General features: G+C 38.1%; 1 protein-coding gene across 2 annotated transcripts in view; it reads left to right on the top strand.

Annotated features, from left to right (window-relative positions):
* Positions 1-16,020, top strand: part of WASF3 (WASP family member 3) — a 67,290-nt gene that overhangs the window by 9,697 nt on the left and 41,573 nt on the right. For both annotated transcript variants that reach the window (XM_034060168.1, XM_034060167.1), the window contains exons 2-3: positions 13,179-13,271; positions 13,994-14,065. The gene's annotated coding sequence lies outside the window, so the exon portion shown is untranslated. The remainder of the gene's footprint in view (positions 1-13,178; positions 13,272-13,993; positions 14,066-16,020) is intronic.

A 16,020-nucleotide genomic window follows, 5' to 3' on the forward strand; every position in this document is an offset into this window, starting at 1 on the left:
GCAGGAAAAACTTCCATGTTGCTGATCAACATAATAAGCTGTTGGGTTTTTAATTTAAGGATTTGTATTAGCCTGAAATAGCTGCATCTGAAATACTAATGTAAGGTCATTGGGATTCTGACCTTATTTTCCTAAAATACTTGCTATTGTTCTGCAGAAGGTACATACTTTGCAATAATGTTGTGGTTGCCATACTGGCAGTTCAGAAGGCTTCTAAGTTTGCAAGGACCTGCAGCTTGTTATCATGTAGATTACATTCTCCTTGGTCACTTGCCTGACTGAAGTATTGTCTGCCTAGATGGCTTGATGCTGGAACAGGTTTAGCAGCCTTCAGGAACTTATGTACCTTGGAGAGTGATAGCAAGGTTCTGTTCAATGGGATTTATAACTGCTTGGAAAAAGTGTGGGGAAGCAGCAAGTAAAACTCGATGATTAGGGAAGATTCCAGTCTCTGTTGTCTTAGATGCTTGAAAACAAAAATATTTAGTTGACACTTAGCAAACTGGTCCAGTTACTATTTCTACGAGTTATTAATTAATGAAGTACAAGTCAAATATACGAGCAGACTGAGCCTTTGTCTTAAAAATCGTGGCTTTCTCAAATGTACAGAAATAAGTCTTATGCAGTACATAGTCTAATTGGCATGTTCCTATTACCTTTTCTGTCTCTTAATCTGGAACTGTTGAGGCAGCAGTGAAGTAACAGTATTTATTGGGCAGGTACTGTTATTGCTCCCTGTAACAATAGCAGCTAAAATACCAAGTCCATCTCCTTGCCCTGTCCTATGTTTTAAGATGAAGCCGTTGATGTTCTGTGTGCTACTTCTCTATTTGAATTTTCTGTTCCTCTTTGTCCTGCTGCAAACTTTCCTATGCATTTCTTAAGTCTTTTTCTACTTCCCTTTCAAAATCTTTTATATCCTAGTGTTCCTGCTAAGAAACGAATGCACTGTGATAAACTTCTGCTTTGTGTCATTTCTGGTAAAACCCACAGATGCCTTTTTAGTAGATGCAAAATGCTTGGAGATGTAAAAAAAACAAAACCAAAACAAAAACCAACCCAAACAAATCTCAGTAAACCACAACAAAAACTCTCCCCATTGCCAGGTTCATCTCCAAAGAAATTTAAAATGGAGGGAAGTAGATGCAAGATATGAAATGTAAACCCTTGCCAAATGTAAACCCTTCTTCCCTCAACTGAGTGAACTGCCTACTATCAGATTTCTTTAAGCCACAGAATGTTATTTTTGGCAGGAACATCAGAAAGAGTATTCTTTCTTTTAAACAGTTGTTGTTTGGAAAACAAGCATATGTCTGGCATCATCATGGATCCCTAAAAGAGGAAAAAGTGATTTTATTTTCAAAACATGTAGTGAAACTGTATTTTCAGCAGAAGCAAATACTAAATGCTTTTGGAAGCTTAAATTTAATATTGTGTCCTTACGGTTGGTTGTCAAGGTTGAAACAACAAGCATAGTTAGCCCTTAAGCTGCTAAATGCTTATCATAGCTTGGCAAGGGTTTTCCTCTGCCAAGTTGCTGGGCTTCAGAGAAGTACACAGGCAGCCTGTAGTAATTTTTTGAAGTTTTTCAAAGCTAAACTTAAATATTGAGGTTCAGATATAAATAAGTAAGGCTTCATTTTATGCTTATAGTAACTGTAAGACCCATGGCTATAAATCTGTCGTCAGAGTATCCCTACTCTTGTTCATCTTGGTAGAATTATGGCTGTCAATGCCTTTGAATATGAAACATCAGATAATACATTAAAGTAAGTTTTGTGAACTTAAGGGGTGACAGTCTAAACAGTGAACAGCTTTGATTTATTGGTCAAAGATAACTTTCTTTATGCCTCATTACTGAACAATAAATACAGCATGGAACAGTCCCAGTTACCCAGAGAAGTTGGTGAAGATTCATTCAATTACAGGGATAGGCTAAGAATGGAGAAGAATAATGTGCTTTAGCATTGAGTGGGAAACGTGAAGGAGATTTAACCGTGAGGTTAGGGAGTAGGGGTGTTGAATCTAGAGAGGTAAAACCAGTGAATGTAATTGAGGGTTATTGAGTTACATTCTCTTTAAGATGTCTGACCTGATATTTTAGAACTAAAAATATATGGAGGAAACTGAAACAAAAGCTTGTCTGAAATAGAAAGCTTGAAGAACAAGTGCTCCTTTGTCAGAAGTGTCTTTTTGAATCTTTTAAATCCACTTTGAACAAAATACTAAAATAAAAGTAACTGTAGGAAAGCTAAGGTTGTAGAAATAATTAAATTCCACTGTGGGTTAGTTAATTTGCATGATATTAGCTGTGTTCTTTAAAATACGCCTTCTGTGCTTATTTATTTTCTCATTTCTGCAGGTGTGTAATGAAGTGTTGAGCCTCTCTTCTGGTTCAAAGCATGCAGGATTTACTGATTGAAATCAGATTCTTACTGGGTGTTTAAGAAAACCCCAAACTTGGCTAAAATGGGAAGTTTGAGCATTATGTTTTTTTGTAGGCTTGAAAGAACTCTTGGTGATTCTGAGTAGGAAAGAACGTGACCTGTTGAGCAGATGGCTCATAAGAATGCAGAAACTGCAGATAACCCTGTCCTTCCCTTCCTTCTTAAACACAGAATGTTAGTTGTGAACTGTTTCATGTAATATTGGGGTTTACATCCGATACTGATACTCTAAGGACTTCAGAGAAAGTCAAGTTCTCTTCCTTTTTAATGAGTAGTCTCTGCCAGATAGATTTTTGGTAGCCAAGAAGAGTCTTTACAAGTCACTCAATGGCTCTAATGATACTTTACACCTATTATTTAGTTTTAGTACCTTTTGTTCCAAATACGCAGATACATTGCTTTAAAGCTGGTTGTGCTTGGGGATGAAAATATTGTTGATAGTATAATATAACTTCCAGACATTAAATCAGTGTTCTCCTGTTATGCAGAAAGAGTTGGGAAAGAGTGCAAGTGTAAAGGGGCATGAAAGCTGAAAACATGCCTCTTGTGTGTTCTCATGTGCTTTTGTTTGAATTATGGCTAATCCCACTTATTTTGCTTATTTCTTTGGAAGTGCAGCTCTACAAGATTCAATATTGAACTTTTTTTCTCGTAAGTCTATTTCCTATTTAATAAGCATTTCTCTACTACATTCATGTTTATCTGCAGTATTGTAACTGTACAGGAACTTGGAGTTTAGTGTAGGCATAGTTAATAGTATTTTAGTTTCCCAGGCTTGGTATAATCACATTCTGAAATCTCTTTAGAGGGAAAGGAAGGCTGTACTAGGAGGAGAGGTCTTTTATTTGTTGGAGTAGGTGTTGTGTGTGTTCCCATTGCTGGTGCAGTAGCACTCTCTTACACTCTAGGTTTATATTCCCCAAGAACAAGTCCTAACTCTCCTTTGGCAAGTTAATTTTTCAGAGAGCAGGAAGGTGGTAGGGGTAGAGAAGAATGCTGCTGATACCTGAGATCCCTTTGACCTGTAGTCCAACGTTTCATGCAGTCTTGTGGTACTCTTTGCTATTAATCAAATGATGTTCATATGAAGGGGTATGTAAAGCTACCTGAAGGGGTATGTAAAGCTACCTAAAGGGGCCTACAAGAAATCTTCTCACAAGGGGGAATGGCTTTAAATTGTCAGAGAGTAGATTTAGATTAGACATTAGGAAGAAATTCTTTACTGTGAGGCTGGTGAGACACTGGCACAGGTTGCCCAGAGCAGCTGTAGCTGCCCCATCCCTGGCAGTGTTCAAGGCCAGGTTGGACAGAGCTTGGAGCAACCTGGTCTAGTGGAAGGTGTCCCTGCGTATGCAGGGGATTTGGAACTGGATGAGCTTTAAGGGCCCTTCCAACACAAAACCATTCTATGATTACTAGTTGTTCATTACTTGAACAAAAGACAAAAAAGGAGTTACTGAGCTGAAGTGATCAGATGCTGGGAGTCCAACGGAGAACGGGTTTTGAGAGTGAAATTACACTTAGTTGTATAATCAAGTGATGTGGTTTTTTTTTCTGTGGGTTTTTTTGTGTTTTATTTTTCCTCCTCCTCACAACCCCAATGATCTGTTTGCCTGAAAAATGCAGCAGGGCACTACCAGTGAAGTAGGTGCTGGTGTGTGGCTGGATCTTTTTTATTCTACTTTTCTTTGATTTGCTTTATATTTAGAGGAGAACATGGCTATCTTTGTAGGAGTAAAATTATATGTAGAAAGCTGTCTTGATCCAAGTTATAAAATCTTAAACCTCAGTCTTTCAGTGGGCTGTGTGATGGTGAAGATCCCACTGTAGGTGCTGGTAATTGTAACTGTGACTTTTCCTTGGGAAATGCCCTTTCCCCATGAGTGCCTTCTTGGTCCTGATAGCTCATTATTTATTTTAATCACTGGAATATGGGCTTTTCTTAATAATAGCTTAAGTTGTCCACTTTAAACTTGTAAGATTCCCTTTTAAAGTGGTAGTTTTGGTGCAGAACACTCTTCACTAGACATTAATCTGGTAATAATCTTCTCCAAACACAGAGCTTTCTCAAGGTCAGGGCATCTCTGTACTGTTGCCATGCTTGATAAAAAAGGTAGGTGGAAGGGTTTGCTCCCTTTGGATTTCTTCTGTGTATGTCAGCAGCATGGCTAGATCATGCTTTCTGGAAGTCTTTAAGAAAAACAAACAAAAAAAGGCATCAGGGACATTTAAATGCCAATTTTACATTTCAGTTGATGTGAATGTCCCAGATACGTAAAGGTAAGAAAGTAAAAATTTATGAGCATCTGAAATTCTGAGGTTGGATCTTCCCTGTGTGTCAAAAGAAGACAAAAAAAACCATTAATGAAACCTGGTTTGGAATATTTTGTTTTTCCTAAAGTAGACCTGCATGGCAAGAGTAAAATTAGTGAGACAGGAGGTGTGTTGCAGTAGTTTACGAAAATACCAGTGTATGCTGCTAGCTAATGGAAAATCCTCCTATTTCTGCAGCCAGTAAGTTGTGAAAACATGGGACCTGGAAAGTGTTGGGAGCCATAACCTCTTAATAAAAGTGATTCCCATGATAATCTGCAACAAGAGTTGCTAAAAGAAGAAAGCCAATATGCATCTGTGCTGAAAGAGAAAATACAGTAAGTGGGATCAGGTGATACTTTTAGAATGGTTCCTCATAAAGGAGACTTTGGAAAAAGAAAACCAAACCCAACAACAAAGCCACCCTAGCCCCCAACCAAACAAGGTTCTGCCTTTTCGATGATCTGTTTCACTTCGTTGTACTTGGTGCAGAATTTGCCAGGAATTTTTTCTAACCTGTAATAACATGAGTGGTCAGTTCAGAGGGTTGTGGTGCTTATACCACCTCACCACATGTTGGTCTTAGAGGTCACCTATGAAGAGCTATGTGAGCACTTCAAACCAAAGCTGCTTGTGGTAGAAGAGTAAAGATAAGGCATCAAGTTCAGTCTGGTGTGGCTTTACTTGCTCTTTCCACACATTTGCAGTGCATGTGCTTATATTCTTTGAGCTTGACATGCCGAATATCATCTGTATTTCTCAGACTCTTAATTAAACTGCTCTATCTGGTAATAGTTTGTTCTTCTATTGCTCTTTTGCCAGCACCAAGCAGCTGTCAAATGAAGAGGGAAAGACGAAGCAGTGTGTCACAGCTGCACAGCTCTTGCTCTGTCCTCTGGGATGTGGAGCTGGAGCCCTGAAGTGTTATGTGGTTTCTGCTTTCCTATATGGATGTGGAAAGAGATGGATTTGAAACTGCCAGATCCCCTGCTGTCCCTTCTCTCTTTCCATACTGGAGCAGAGTGGTCAGTAATAACCAAAATACCTAGTTGCTTCCATTCCTGAATGTAAGCCACACATTGCTCTGGAGCTGTCAGCTGCTGCCTGGCATGCATGGTATTGCTCTGGCACATGGCATGCTTTCTTTCCTGTAATATATTCTGTGCCTCCTGTCTACATAGTGTTAAAGAGAATAGCTTTTGCTCTGCAAATGAAAATAATAAAATCTGCTTTTACATAGTCAAGGTATTTTGCATCTTGCATCATGTAAATCTGTATTTAATTCTTGAGAATAATTTACATTATTTGTAGTTTTCAGACTGCAGTAGAGGAAGGCAAAGGGAGCAGGACTTGAAAATGTAGTTGAAATGGATATTTTATGGTTGTTGGGAGACTGAAGGGACACAGGTAAGAAGCAAAGAGAACAGGATGGCATACCTGCAATCCCATTATTATGAACTGTTAAGAGAGATTTGGGATGTATATCAATACAGTATTGGATGTATTAAGAAATATAGGTTTTCTTAGAGTTAGGTGTCAGATAAAGATCTTTTTCATTGTTTCAAAATCTCTTAATGGAAATTACTTTTGTAAGATGCTGCATTTGTGGCAGCTGACTGCTTCCTCCCCAATAGAAAATACTAAACATGGCTGTGAAAATGATCATGAAGTAATCTGAAAAACAGGATTTATTGAGTTTATGAGAATATCTAGTGGGAGCAGGCAAATCTGATCTCTTGAGTTAGTATTAACTACTTGGTGTTGAGTGTAATGGTAAAGTAGTAGATAATGTGGACAAGTTATATGATTAGGGTAATGAAACTCCTACTTTTCCTTACCCATATTAAACACTGTGAAGTGGAATTAGTTTTAACATTTCCTTTTATGAAAACAGGTCTCAATTAAAAACATAAAAAAATCATGGTAACAGCAGGCATGATGGCTTTAAGCCACTTCAACTTTCTTTCTGAAAGAAAAAGTGGACTTCATTTTCACATACTTCTGGATGTCTGTTTTGTTTGATCTTCCTAAACTCCTAAGCTCTTCTACATTGAACAAGATTTGAGGTTGGAGATCCATGCAAAACTGATTTAGTTTAAATGGCTTAAAAGTAAAAATTTTAATAACAAAAAAGACCTAAAAGAAATAAACAAAACTGCTTGTCTCATCTGGCCCTTTAAAAATAGGAGGAAGAGGGTGGAAAAAAACCCAAACCTTCAGAAATGGGGATAAATTTGAACCATGTAGTTAGTACTAGTCTATGCTAATCTCTTTCAAGAACAGCTACAGCTGGGGTGTAAAATGTAATCATTAAATATATATTTCACCTGTTAAATTCTTTCATTTCTCTCCCTACCTTCTCACCCTCCTTACTTCTTTACATAGTAATGTCCTTAATTGAACCCTGTAGGTCAATGTTAAGGAGTCACTAACCTTTTAATTCCATTGAGTTTTAATTTTATAAATGGTAGCTTTTTAATGATTAATCTGTGTGATACCTACATCTGTCTAAAAAAACAATACAAATGCTTTTTAAGACTTTTGTATTGCAGAAACCCCCATACTTTTGACAAATATCTTCCAGTCTGGGTCCTACTGAACCTTTGTAAATGTTTTTGTGTATATAGAGAGCTATGTATCTATTGATACATCTGTAGACATAAAAGGCTTTATAAAAAGTGAGTGCTAAACTGCAGTAGTTATACACTCTACTGATATATATATGTATATATAAAAATATACATGCATACCTAAGTATGTACGTGTGAGAGAACTGTTAAAAGAATAGAATATTTCAGTTGGATGGGACCTACAATGATTATCCAGTCCAATTGCCTGACCACTTTGGGGCTGACCAAAAGTTAAAGCATGTTATTAAGGGCATTGTCCAAATGCCTGTTAAACACTGACAGGCTGGAAGTCTCTTCCAGTGTTTGGCCACCTAATGGACCTTCCTAATGTCAAGTCTAAACGTCCTCTGGAGCTCACGTCTATACCACAGAGCATCCTTCTGTCTGCTAGGGTGAAGGGTGTGCCACCTATTCTCCAGACACTGAATCCAAGTGCTCTTCTGTTTTTTCCCCTTCTCTTTCACTTAAAAGCTGTAGAGGTATTGGCCATAGAGTGGTGTGAGTGGTTATTTTCTGCTAGATCCAGATGTAAAAATGTGTTGACCCTGGATGCAGTACGCTAGGGAGAGCAGCTGCTTTCTTGATCCAGCCTGTGACCAACTACATAATTCTGATTCCATGGAACTGAAGCTGGCTGTCAGCTGTGACAGTGCCAAGTCACTAAGTATGACCTTGCTGCTGTTTTCTTCCCTCTTGCACTTGTTTAACAATGTGATGTTTTTCCCTTTTTAAAAAGTACATAATTTCTGTTTAATTTGTTTTTTTTTTAGGCATTCTGTAACTTATTAAATTTCATTTATCAATTTTAGTACTTTGCTGTCTCATCTTATGGGTATATATGTGTACATGTGATATTTTTGACTAACTTTCCAGTGGAGTTGTGTCCTTGTTGATTCATGTTTTCCTTATTCTGCCACTTCTTTCTAATACTGTGAAACAGTAGGGTACAAACTGTATGACCCTCTACCACTTTTGAAGAAGTTTGAGCTAAAGAAAATCTGAAGTGTTGCTCAGGACAAGGTGAAGTGCACTATTTGCTTTGAATGCTGACTGTTAGCTGTCTGACAATACTGTTGTATTACTTCTGTCACCATATTCACTTTTCTTAACAAAGCATTTAACTTGAAAGGCTGTACCTCTGCCTTTCCCATCATCTAGACTTGGGCTAATCCCACAGGCCCTCTTTCTGTGTGTGGGGATATGCTTAGTTATACACAAGCATATATCTAGGTGTTCATGTTCTGTGTCAGTGGCTGCTGATCACAAGAAGTGAGGGTGAATGCTCCAGAAAGTAGAATTTAAGGGACTTTTTAAAGAAACATGTTATTAAATTTTATTAACTGATAAACTATGCTATATAAATCTGTCCCTGGACTGGGTAGGCAACAACTGAAACTGCAGAGGCTCTGTTGATGGGGGAAGGCCCATTTTTAGTATTGTTACGCAAGTGGATCTCCAGTGCAAAGCTGGCAGCATTCCTTTATGTAGAGCATTAGAGAGACATCTCCTGGCACTGGGAGTGGAGCTAGGAGGAAGCTTTTGGCCTTTCTGTAAAGATATATACACCAAACTGCTGGAGAAGTGTGGGGCTGTATTGGGAGAATGAGCAGGCTGATGGTACAGGTGACTTGTACTGTGAGATGAGGATTGTTACCTGTGAAGATATAGAGATGGTAAATGCTGTCAGTAAATGTTTTCATGTGTTCGAAAACATTGTAATGACATCTCAGCTGAATTTTTTTCTTTCTCAGAGATACTAGACTTAATTCTTTGCAGTGATAGAAGTCTTCTTGGATTGAAGGCTAAAGTGTGAAAGAGTTCCTGTTTGTTGCAGTTGGTACTAGTCATTTGTGGTATGCCCTTAACCTTTACAGTTGGCTTCACTCGCAGTAAAGAACTGGTGCTAACCATTATGGAAGAGAGTGTTGTCCTGGATAACCTTTTTATGCTTGAGGTACAAAGAGGTGAGATATGTGAGGGCTGGTCAATGCTAGCATGCTTCTTATCAGCCAAGAATGTCTTCCAGACCAGTGCTGTTACCAGTGCTGGCTGATAGGCTTGAGGGGCTGTCTTTTTTAGATTGGTAAACACATCAAGTGTTTAACTTCACATAAATTCCACAGGATGTTTAGGATTTTGCCAGCCTATTGTTCAGATAAATCTCTTCTGTTCAATGGTGAAGGACAGCTATACTTAGTCAAGCAGTGAATATTCGTCTCGTAATCCAGTGAGTGAAAATGAGTGAAAGAGATAGCAGATACTGCACAACAGGTTGGGTATTATTACTTGGTTATCTTCCTGTGCTTTAAAGAAATACTCCAAGAGCTTGAACTTGTTTGGAAGGAATCAGACAGAGGATACACTGGGTGCGGGGACCAATCCTGACCATCAAAGCGATTCTGGGAAAGATTCAGAGTAGAAGATTATCCCTTGAGGGCTTGGCAGAGGCAGATTGCTCTCTACACTCCCAAGGACAGCATGTGTCCTAACCAAGTCTGCTTTTTTTACATGTGTCTGGAGGCTCAGAGTTTGGGCTAGACAGCAGCAATTGAATCTTAAATTAAAGACCACTTGGAAAACATGTGCTGCTCTGTCTTCCTTTATGTTGCTCCTGTTATGTGCCCGTTTCTGACTGGAATCTGGATCAAGCCTAGTTTAAAGACCTGGAACTTCCTAGTTCTCTGCATCAATTTCATGAAAGCTGCTTATGGTGAGCCACCAAGAGACCCCTTGGTTCAATTGATTGTATGGCTCTTTTACAGGAGCAACACCCTTCCACACTGTAGAAATACTTAAGACCAAATGGGACCTAACCAGTAACTGATGTGTGGTTCTGCTCTTTGAACACTCCAGAAACTGCCTGGGTTTCCCAGATGTCTGCTGTAGTTACAGTACTTTCCAAGACTTCTAAGATTGTATACACAGAGGAAGTTGACAAGGCAGGTCAGTAATGAAGATTTAAACCTCTTCCTTTTTTGTGTGTATGCATTGATAAAACAGTTACTTAGTAATTCAAACTACAGTAGTAAGCTTTGAATCTTCATATATGAAACCACATTTGAAAATCCCCCCTTCCTCCCTTTCCCCTTCTCCAGAAAGCAGACTTTAAAATAAAATAAAACCTTTTTCACCATTTTGATGATGACCTAACATTTGGATCATTTTAATCCTCAATCAGTATAAAAGTTGTCTTGCATTAAATCCTTTTTTTCGTCCCCTGTGGATTCCTGAAGTAATCCTCTGTGTGCCATATAGTTTGTTCTTCAAATTGCTTGCATACTAGCTCCTCAGTTACATGAGTCCTGTTTAGAAAGCTTTAAAACTCAGTTTTAAACAAAATTCTGCTGGATATATGTTATTAACCAGAAGTCAGTGTTATACATTCTGCATGTCTCAGATTGTACCCTGCTGAAACTGTTTGGTACTTTCTGTAATTCAGTCATTGAATGAGTCAAATGGGGTGCTGGGCAGAGGAGTCAGTGATGTACTTGGTGATGAGTAAGAATCTTTTCATAATGGCTTTTACTAGGATTTTTTTCCTCTTGCAGATTTTGTGGGAAAGAAAGAATCCATTGAAAAAGGAGTGTGTATATTCACTTATGCTATTAGGTAGATATTGCTGGACTGTTAATGTACTCAAATATATGTTCTTTTTGGTGTCTGATGTTGCATGTATTGAAAATACTTGTTTTCATCATAACTATGTATATTAAATGTAGAACTTGTAGTGAGAAAGTCCTGCACTTCTCTGGGTCTTTTTAAATTTTTTACTTAGAAATCAGAAAAACCTGTTTTAAAAAGCAAACAAACTGCTTCACACTGGCCATGTCTTCATGTCTTTATTTCACCACATAAGGCTTTATAGTAACACCTGGAATGTATGTCAGGAGAGTTGATATTTTGTTGTAAAAGCTGTTCATAAGTTTCATTCTTTTGGTTCATGTGGTACTTCTTGGCTTCCTGCCCACCCCTGTATAGGTGTGTCATACTGGTGATGTGAGGGGAGGCTTCTTTCATGACAAGATTGTACTCTAGGTTACCCTGCTCTTGCAGGGGGGTTGGACTAGATGATCTTTCAAGGTCCCTTCCAACCCTTGGGATTCTGTGATTCTGTGAAGATGGGTTCCGTGATCCTGTTTGTGGAGTGCAGCACTGCAGGCGTTGGGTTGATGTAAATGATGGAAGCAGTGAACTGCAGTGCATAGAGAGGAATGAGTAGCTAATGTGGAAAACTGAGAACCTCATAAGGTGCCTTTGTGTAAATATATCCTCATTCACGTTGATAGTACTGGAGGGTTTGAATTGTATATGGAGTTCCAGTCACTTGTCATACAGCACTAGGGTACTACTATCTGTTTGGTAGTGTTTTTAAATTTAGTGTGAATTGCTCTAAAGCAGGCTTGCTGTTTCTTGAACCAGAGGTATACTTGAATAAATCACTGTTGGTTCAAATCACTTAGGTTCATAGGATCAGCTAGGTTGGACAAGACCTTTTAAAGACCATCAAGTCCTCCCTTTACCAAAGAACTGCCAAGCCCATCACTAAACTGTGTCACTTAGGTTCATAGGATCCTGTCTGGCATAATTTTAAGTCAGGTTAGTGAAGCTGCATTTGGTTTGAGGACACCAGAACTGCACACAATACTCCAAGTAGTCTCACAAGAGCAGAAGGGCAGGATCACCTCCTTCGACCTGCTGGTCACGCTCCTTTTGATGCAGCCCAGGATACGGTTGGCTTTCTGGGCTGTGAGTGCACACTGCAGCCAGCTCATGTTCATTTTCTCATCAACCAACAACCCCAAGTCCTGAATCTCTTCTCTGCCCAACCTGTAGCTGTGCCTGGGATTGCTCCGACCCAGGTGTAGGACCTTGAAAAAAGAGGTTAAAGCTCAAATGTTAAAGCTCAGGTATTTTGAGGGAGGATAAAGGAAAGTTCAAGTGGTCATGGTGAAAAGGAGGTGTTGTCTAGGGCACTGTTTTGTTTTAGAAAAATCTGTGTGGTGACTTTCAGTGTCTTGCTCTTTTCATAGAAAAGATGCTTTAGATGCTTTGACTTCGCTATAAATCCTGTTCTTTAAATGTGTCCTTGAAATAGAGAAGTTTTTGTTATTTCTCTTTTAAATTTTTGCTTAAAACGTCTAATGAAGTTCCATCAAGGAATGTATAAGAGTAGCGTTTTAAAATGACTGTAGTATTAGTCTCTTATGATCAAATAATCTAGTTTAGAAGTCATCTTTGTATAGCCCTTCCAGAAAGGGCACCTGTGTCTCAACCACAGAATTTAGTTTATAAAATTTTAGACTAAATGTTCATCTATAATCTCTCACTGCTGGCATCTGCAACATGTTCATGGAAACATCTCAGGTTTTGCAAGATCGTCTCATTGCTTTTTTTTTGTATGTTTGTTTTGTTTTAGTGTGTTTATGTGTAGTAATACTTGGAGTATCTCAGAGGGACTCAAACTTGATGTTTTATTATGCTTTCCTAAGGTGATTATCTCTTGTTTTTCCATCCTCACAGTCTCTAAGTGGGTTAGTGTTAACCTTCTCTGCAGTTATTTCCAGCTAAAAAAAAATAGGGAATTGATGATAAAATAACATAAGCTGTTTTCTTACGTTGAAAAAATGAGTTGCAACATAAAATAATACTTAGCTCAAAACTTTAAAAGTATGTCTAGATTCTACTCATCCATATTTTAGTAAGGTTTTTTGACTCATCATTGGACTCTTTAATGCCTATCTTTATTGTAGTATTGAAAAGCTAAGTTGAAATTTGTCTTTGTCTGCAGATAAAGCCACCTGAACGTGCTAGCAAGTTACAGAACAGCTGTCTTCTCAAAGGTGTAAACAGAGAGGATATTCCCTACTTCCTTTTTTAAATGGTAAGTTGTTCAAGAAGCACTTACTGAACATACCTTGTCACTTTGCATTTGTGTGCATCTGTTGAGTAGCTTTGAAAACAGTGGTAAGTCTTTGAGTGGAAGACCAATGATGGGAACTGTCCAGAAGGTTTTGAGTTAGCACTGAGAAGGAGGTTTATATTTTTGTGGTGATGAAGCTATGCTCTGTTAGGCCCCGAACCAAATGTCGAAAGCACCGCTAGCCTAGGAGACTAGAATCACTTCTACACTAATCTGATTGTATTGAAAACAGAACTAAATTTACTTTATTTGTGGTTGTTCATAGATTCTGGAATTTGCATCTGTTAATTACTTTTACCTGTATAATTTGTATTTTGCTGATGTATCATCTTAGATTTAAAACTAAATCAGCAGAGGTTAAATGTTTGACTCTTTGCCTCAAAGTGCACTGGATAATAGAAGACTTTAATTTATTGATATTAAACTAGATTTGGGGGGAAATATCCCCCACCCCCCAGTCAGTCTCAGCTGTGACATGCACACCACAGACATTTAGATGACAAATATCTGTTGTGTTGGTGGAAGAATCTGAAAGCAGCTGTGTAGTGCTTCGTTTCCTGTGTGATATAAGATGTGGGCCACACTGGGCAGTGCTAATGAAGGACTACTGTTGAAGTGCAGACAATTTTGTTAGAATATGTGAAGCTGATTATTATAACTTTTATTTTTTATTTTTTTTTTAGGGAGCTGCAGCCTGTCTGCTTCTGCAGTGGGAAAGGGAAACCTTTTGAGAGGGTGAAGAAGCTGGAGAGAAGGTTTGTTGATCTTCCTTCTGAGAAGATGAGGAGGTTAAAAGTAGTATTGGCTACTCACAGGAGAGCCTGCTTTCTTCCTGCATTGCACACCACAGTGCTGCCTTCAGCAGAAAGTGCAGCCAGCCTTGCTTCAAGGTTTCTGAAAAAAGCAAAGTATGCAGCAGTCCTTTAGGATACTGTTGACTTCCCTGATGTCCTGGAGCTGACTCTGGCTATAACCCTGGCTATGATCCTTTTGCACGCTTTGTTCTTTCAGCTGAAATTCACATCTTATTGTAATTTTGACTTCTGATTATATGGTTGATCTTGAAGATGTTTAGCAACATTTATGTTCTGAAAGAGATTGCACTTTGTTAGGAAAAACTAAGGAGTTTTAACCTGCTTCTTTATGCAGGTTAAGCACAACTTTCATGTAGAGTTTAATTGAAATGTATCTTGTGTCTAGTAATCTGGTGTTTAATGTTTGCATGCACAGTAAGGCATTTTCATTTTAAATCAAGCCACTGACTGATAAATATAACATGTTTAACGTAACTAGGTTACGTTTTGGACTTGACTGCATGGAGTTAGAGGACTTTACGTTTTTAAATTGCAGCCTGGCAAAATGGATTTGATGTTAATACACAAGGAGGAGTAATTTGGTAAAACTGGCATCTGTGCTGTGAGAGCTTTATCATGTTTTCAGGATAGTGATATGAATGCATTCAGAAATATTCTTCGTTATCACTGTCTGAGACTGTGGGAAATTCAGTGCTACTTGAATACTGCAAATAAATGCAACCATTGGCCTCTTCTCTGAACTTTTTCTGGATGGCATCATAATAACTTCCGTTCTGAATTATGCAGTTAGTGCATAGAGATCTGCTTGAAGATGAGGTTTAAATCTTGGTTGCCTGCACTGTGATTAACTAAATCAGTTTCTAAATTTAACTCATGTAGTTCAATTGCTTCTTGTACTGTGCGTAGATTAGTCTCTAATGGCTTGACCTTTTTTTCCCATACGTGCAGCTAGTAGACCCAGTAGATTACATTGACTATTAAGTGTAGTTAAGAGCAATGTAAGTATTGACAAGTTTGTTATGTAATTTGGTGGAGTGTGTGGAGGAAGATCCCCATAATCATAGTTAACTTTAAATTACTCTTTGGGAATCAGAAAAAGAGAGGAAAGAGAGTAGAACATTTATTTGTATGAACTGCAAGAATTTTTAGATCCAAATCATATAGAGAATACATTCCCTTTTTTATTAATGGTTTAGAATCATAGAAGTTTTTCCTTGATTCCATCTTACCCTCTTGGAAAAGAAAAAAGGGACTGTCACAGTTTACCAGTACCTGAGAGCAACTCCTTTCTTGAGATGTGATAGTACCTTTAATGAGACTGGTAACTTCTTCCTGAGAAAAAGAAACCAATTCTTTGCACAGCTTCTATCCACCATTCTCTTTCAGAGTACTGTATATTTATAAAAAAAACAAAACCCTTTCATACTTTATACTTTTAAAAATAATTTGATCTTACTATTTATTTACTGGTGTATTTTTTTTTTGTAAACCACAAAAATCAGTGTATACCATGTTAACATTCACCAAAACATCTTTTTATGAAAAAGATGGATATGAAGCAGACATAAACTTCTTGTGTTGCTAACACAATTTGTAATACATATGTGAGAGGTCATGTAATATGGTCCTTTGGACGTGACACATGCCTCTGTGAGCCTGAAGAATAAATATGTAAGAAATGTCTATTTTCTTCAATAAGGTTTTCACTGGAGTTCTCAGAGTTTGTTGGGACCCCTATGTGATTTGGGGAATATGGCAGTAGAGGGTGAAAGAAAATTGCTTTAGCTCTGATCTCTGTGGTGGCGTAGGTGTTTATTCCTGCCAATAAGGTGGGCTTAAGTCATATGGAATGACTTATGAGGAGCAGCTGAGGATACTATGTTTAAGCTTGGAGA

The sequence above is a fragment of the Melopsittacus undulatus genome, chromosome 2, assembly GCF_012275295.1.
Source record: "Melopsittacus undulatus isolate bMelUnd1 chromosome 2, bMelUnd1.mat.Z, whole genome shotgun sequence".
NCBI lineage: Eukaryota > Metazoa > Chordata > Aves > Psittaciformes > Psittaculidae > Melopsittacus > Melopsittacus undulatus.